We start from the raw sequence: 6,000 nt of genomic DNA, 5'->3' as shown, positions 1-6,000 counted from the left end.
TTCCAAAACTACTCTAAACTACTGCTAAGTATTTTACATTGTATTTGGGAAGAAACACTGTTTTACTCTCAGTCCTTTTTACATTTAGAGCTGCAATATTTCTGGTCATGTGATCTCTGAGGGAGCACACAGCCCATCACTAAATGGTGGCTCAAGGGAAAAGATGTGAAAGAACAATATTTACTGATATATAAATTCCAGTTTGGTGAGATTATTTAATAGGTAAATTAATATAATATAAACTATCTGTTGGTTACGTATTCATTCTGTGGGTATAGTTTTCCTTTAATCAGATTCTATAGCAGGAGAATGCAGATAAGACTTAGCTGCTATGTTTACAGACAGCTAGGTTACCGGCTTTTGCTCCAACATTGAGGATTCAGCTACCCAAATCATGCATTTTGTGGGGATTTGTTCATCACAATACAATAATGTGATGATGACAGTAATGCTCTATGATGATGCCCTGATGGTGATTATTGTAATGACTTGACATTGCAACAATACACAGAGACAAACTGCTACGCTTTCCTGCTAATGCAACTTTAACAAGCAAGTTTACAATTGTCTCCTTTTGCTCTGGGTTTAGGTCTCATTTATGTGAGTTCGTAGGTATCATTTTTTTCCTGTTCTTGCTAGTTGAATATATCTGATTGCCCCATGCCCCCAACTACTATCTCTTTTCTTAATGTTCATTACCAGATGGCTCAAGCTGAAGGGAAAATATAGGTAAAGAGCATGCAAACAGACGAATATGCCAGACATTGCTAGGTATCCCATTGTATAAAACTATTGTAGATTTTGTTCTGATCTCCTATATTTTTGTAGTTTGTATGGCTTTTAGCAGAACAGCAGTAACATTTCATCATTATCTTTATAGCCACTATTAAAGTGTTATGGATCAGTGCCATGCGTCCCATTTAGTTTGCTAAACCGTAAAACTAAAATAGCTGTTCATTGCAACTTTGAACTATTACCCTCATGTATGATATATGTGTGCCCAATGCCTAGACAGCTACTAGCAATGTAAGAAAAGAATGCTGTCTGCTTTGTGTTCAGTCTCTCTAAATAAATACTCATCTCATTACAAGCAGAAGGAGGTTAAATTTAAATTAATTTACTTTTAGTTACTTTTAGTTTTTGTTACAAATGTAAATTGTATGGCAAATAAACATTTATAATTTAAAAATAAATGGCAGAAATAATATGTTCAATCAAACCTCAGTTGTACTGTAATGCCCAAATTGTAAAAAAAAAGAAAATGAAACTTTGTGGCATAGCTACATATTATCCACAGCATTAATATACATGGCTTCTTACCCAATAAGGACAATATTTAGAGTGCATAATTCTATGTACTTAGGTGCCAGGAATAGTATATATGTATGTATGTATGTATGCATATCTTTATTTATAAATCACTACTTATGTATGCAGAGCTGTACAGTAGAATACATTAATACAAATGGGATTATTAAGATAATAGATAGGTACAATAGTTGCAATAAGTTAAGAGTCAAAGACACAAGAGGATGGAGGTCCCTGCCCCGTAGAGCTTACAATCTATATGGGAGGGTAACTTACAGACACAAATAGGAGAATATAAGTGCTGCAGGTCACAGTGGGTGACACTACAATATAATTGCTGGTTCCCAGATCAGGTGCTGGGCGAGTGCTCCAAGAGGCAGTCTTTAAGTTTAATTTTAAAAAGACTGAGGGAGGATTCTCTCCAGAGGAAATCAGGGAGGGCATTCCAAATGTAAGGGGCAGCAAGGCAGAAGGGTTTAAGGCGGGAGGCGCAGTAGTAGAGGGGGGCGCAACCAAACGGTTGCTCTGCGAGGAACAAAGGAGTCGGCCAGGAACGTACGGAGATACCAGAGAAGAGATGTAGTGAGGAGCAGAGGAATGGAGGATAGTGCAGAAATATTTCATTATCTGAATTAGTACAAAGAAAACATTGGAACAACCTGAATACTAACAAAAATAATGTAATAAGTTCCATAAATGTTAAAGTAGATAGTAGAATACAATACCAGTGCCCGAGAATGCCTTGAGAGTTGGTATTCTTTTCTACTAATAAAAATAATGAATATTTTTTGGTTTAGAATAATTGAAAATATTCATACATTGTGCTACTAGTTTTCTGCTGATTTGTTAAGCACAGTGAATCCTTATTTAATGAACTTAACTTATCTATGTGTCATAAAAGGCACTGTTTTCTCAGTTGGAGTGGCCCATAACAACTAGTGATGACATTTTAAACAGTTGATGAGTAAATGCTGCTGATTGGTTGCTATTGATGAATAGACCTATAGCAAACTTTGTACCTTTTATGACATAAGAAACCCATATATACTGTATGTCTTCCCTTCTAGTACTGTAGTAACATTATAGTTATATATTTATTTAATGTTATTCAATGGCTATGTATAAGCTTAAGTACTATTATATTTATACTACTAAATTCTTTTAATTGAGGCCTGTACAACAGAAAAAAAATATTTTATAAACGATGGTAATTAAGAGTTATATGTAAGTATACACTAAATATAAATGGAAGGAACAAAATGTTCAGTGGCAGTGAGCCCAGAATGATTAGTGCCTAGCAAGGTTATAGTGTGAATCTATGCTGGTTTGTATTCTGATTACAGATACTTCTTATTTACTCTTGCCATATTCAGTCAATTTGCAATGTATGGAATTTGCATAAGGTACAGGTTGCTACTTAATTATACAATGAATTTGTTTTCTTCTTCCTTAAAATGATGTATTTTACATAATTAATCTCGTCATTGCTTCATGGAACACCTGCAGTTTGGTGAGAACATTGTGTTCTTTAAATAGAGCAAAACTTTCAACTTCATTTATGTTTATTCTGTCCAAATGTTTTTTTCATGACTTTCCTGGTTACTGTACATAAAAAATCTGCAGAAAGACTTTTCCACACTCACTTGCCCCATATACTCTTCCGAAGCAGTTTATACAGTATTTAGTCATATTAAAAATCCATCTAACGTTCATATATTTTGACAAACAGGCACATGGTGGAAACTAAAATTTAAATCTTTTTTAAATAAACCTATTTTTTAACTATGCGTACTCTTGTATAGCTGAATAGTCTACATTATTAACTGATTGTATTATAGTAACCCTTCAACCCAGGACTTCCTGCAACTCAAATAGTGTAGAGCACTGGTTATATCACACCCTCTGTCTCAACCAGGACCCTCACATACACATGTGGAGGAACGGAGAGGTATTACAGAACTATACACTGAGAACTATACACTGAGGACTAGACTCAGAACGGGATTCTGGATCCTGATTAACAGGTGAGAACCTTGCCTCAGGCAGCAGGGAGCATCCAGGTACCAGGGGCAGAAAAAGACGCCTTTTTTTTAAAATTCTGCTAGTGCAGCCACCTCTGGACCGGCTCTGATGCTAAAATATAAGTGCTAAAATTATGTGCGAGTGAGAGGGGGCGCCATACAGGATGCTGCCTCAGGATTGCCACTGTTAACAGGCACAAAGTACTCACATTCAATAACAGAGTGTATCGTACACTGACACACCCTTAGGAAAGACTTCATCACTGTGACACCTTTAGTGGACCTGGATCACCTCCAGGGAATTCTCTAACCTACTTTCCTATCCACTATTATCCCTACACTAACCGGCAGTATCACCTCCAATCTATCCTCCTACATTGGAGTTCAGAACTGCTCTTTCTAGCTGGCCTGAATATCTTAAACTCCTAGGGGTATACTTATCACGCTGTGTAAAAAATTGAGTAAAACATTACCAGTGATGTTGCTCATAGCAGCCAATCAGATCCTTTGCTTTGGTTTTCTAACTGTTGAAATCTAATTGCTGATTGGTTGCCTTGGGCAACATCACCAGAAATGCTTCACTCCTTTTTTTACACAGCATGATAAATATACCCCTATATTTTTAGTTTAATAGCTTGTTTGGCAAAAATCTTTTGTATTATGATAGTTGTAAAGTCTAACACTGTCCAGGATCCCTTCCTGAAAGAACCAACATTAAGAGGCATATTTTTTTTACAAATGAGTTTGTGAATTTTAGAGGTTATTTTTTAAAACTCCCCAAACAAGATGGTGTGCTTGTTCATTAAAAAACCCTGATTGAAATGTGATTAATTTTGCTAAGACAACTCACATTGATTTCTATATCAGGTATAAATCTCTATTCCAATATAAATGAGCTTGTACACCAGACCACCCTTAGGACAGGAAATTTAAAGCAAAAATCTTTATTTCTTGACAAAAATGCCTGATGGGTTTCTTATTACCATATGTATTCCTAGGCAATAATTCTTGATCCGCTTCACACTTAAGAGGCTTTTCCGGAAATTGCGTCACTTCGCTAGTTTGAGTGTTACAGATTAACTCTTTCACATTGCAACAAAGTTATCACATCACAGTTATAACACATCAAAGTAAACATGTAACTATCTTTATGCATGTATATTTTTATTTTAAAGAAATCTACCCAAACACAACTTTTTGAAAAGTAAACATAATTTCAAGCAACTTCGAAATATACATCAATTCAAAAAGATGCTGCCTTTTCATGGTTGTTCCTGCTAATCTGGCTGACTACTTTGAGGCTTAAATAAAATGTAACAGTAGTTGACTGTCCTCAGCCTGCCTACAGCCTGCATCCTCCAAATCCCACAATTCCCTGCACACATTCAATGCATTGTGGGTTATGTAGTTCCTGCATGCTGTCTGTAAGCTGTAGAGAGGTTGTCACAATTTGTAACATCAATGTTTTAGTCCCTCCTCCGCTGCCAGGATTTCAGATGATGCAGAAAGAGAAGAACTGTTTTGCAGCTTATATCAGCATATGAAATTTGTATTCATTCATACTTTTTAAAGAAACATATTACAGTGAGAGGTATATTATGAGTTTCTGTGTTGTGTGGGGCTCTTTAACAAATTTTGGTTCAGAAGCCAGAGTTCCCCTTCAGCTAGCAGTGTGCAATAATCCTTTAGGATTCACAGTAGCTAATCATAATGAAAGTTTTTTGCTCTCCATATTTCCTGTTCCTGATATTCACCAATATTTGGTAATTTTCATACATTTTTAGGAGTTTTTATGGCCTTCAATCTACTGTACATCTTTTTGTTTAATAAATGAATTAATTACTCATATAAAATGAATTCTTCACTTGCGTCACATAAATAATTCACTATTATCATAGTATTAAGTTTCTAAATTCCATTATTTATGCTAATCAAAAGTTGCTATCTATTTTATACAACTTTTTAAATTACCTTTTTTAGATAACTTTGTTTAAAAAAGAAGAACGTTAGATGCCAATTCTCTAAAGCTTCCTAAGCAAACCAGGACTTATCCAATATTAAATTGGTCCCTTTTGGATGTGAGAGATTAGTTTAATTGTACTTATATGCCAACGCATCCTATATTTGTGTGTATAATGTGCATCCAACATACTGTACAGGATAAGGCATTGCCTATATGTTAACAAATATATTACAAATTTACTATTACAGTTTATATAACTACATATCTGATCTGCTTTAGGGCAAAGCATCGCTTTGTTTTCCGAAGTCGCCTGAAGTTTCCTCCTGCAGGAAACTTCATGTTACTTTGGAAAACCAAGTGTCATGTATGGCTTTTTCACCAGCAATTCACTTTATTGCCAGTTGAAAGGCATTTCAGGAAGATGAGTAGCCGAGATTAACTGTGGGTAATTAATCAGCCCTTAGAAGTGCAAGCTTTTAACAGGCTTTTTTTCAGAACTGATTATGATTAGAAATTCAGATGACACTGGTCATTTTGAACTTTTATAATTATCAAACAGATCTTTATTGCTTTAAGATATGATCTGGTGTTAAAACTTACATATCTTCTAAAAGCTGTAAGTCTGATTGGGCTGTTATAGGGGTACTCACTAGGGGAAAACAGAATGGTTTATTAAGGATCATCCTTTTATTCCTATGTATACTGCAC

The sequence above is a fragment of the Xenopus tropicalis genome, chromosome 3 (genome assembly GCF_000004195.4).
Source record: "Xenopus tropicalis strain Nigerian chromosome 3, UCB_Xtro_10.0, whole genome shotgun sequence".
NCBI lineage: Eukaryota > Metazoa > Chordata > Amphibia > Anura > Pipidae > Xenopus > Xenopus tropicalis.
Note: the sequence above shows the minus strand (reverse complement) of the source record.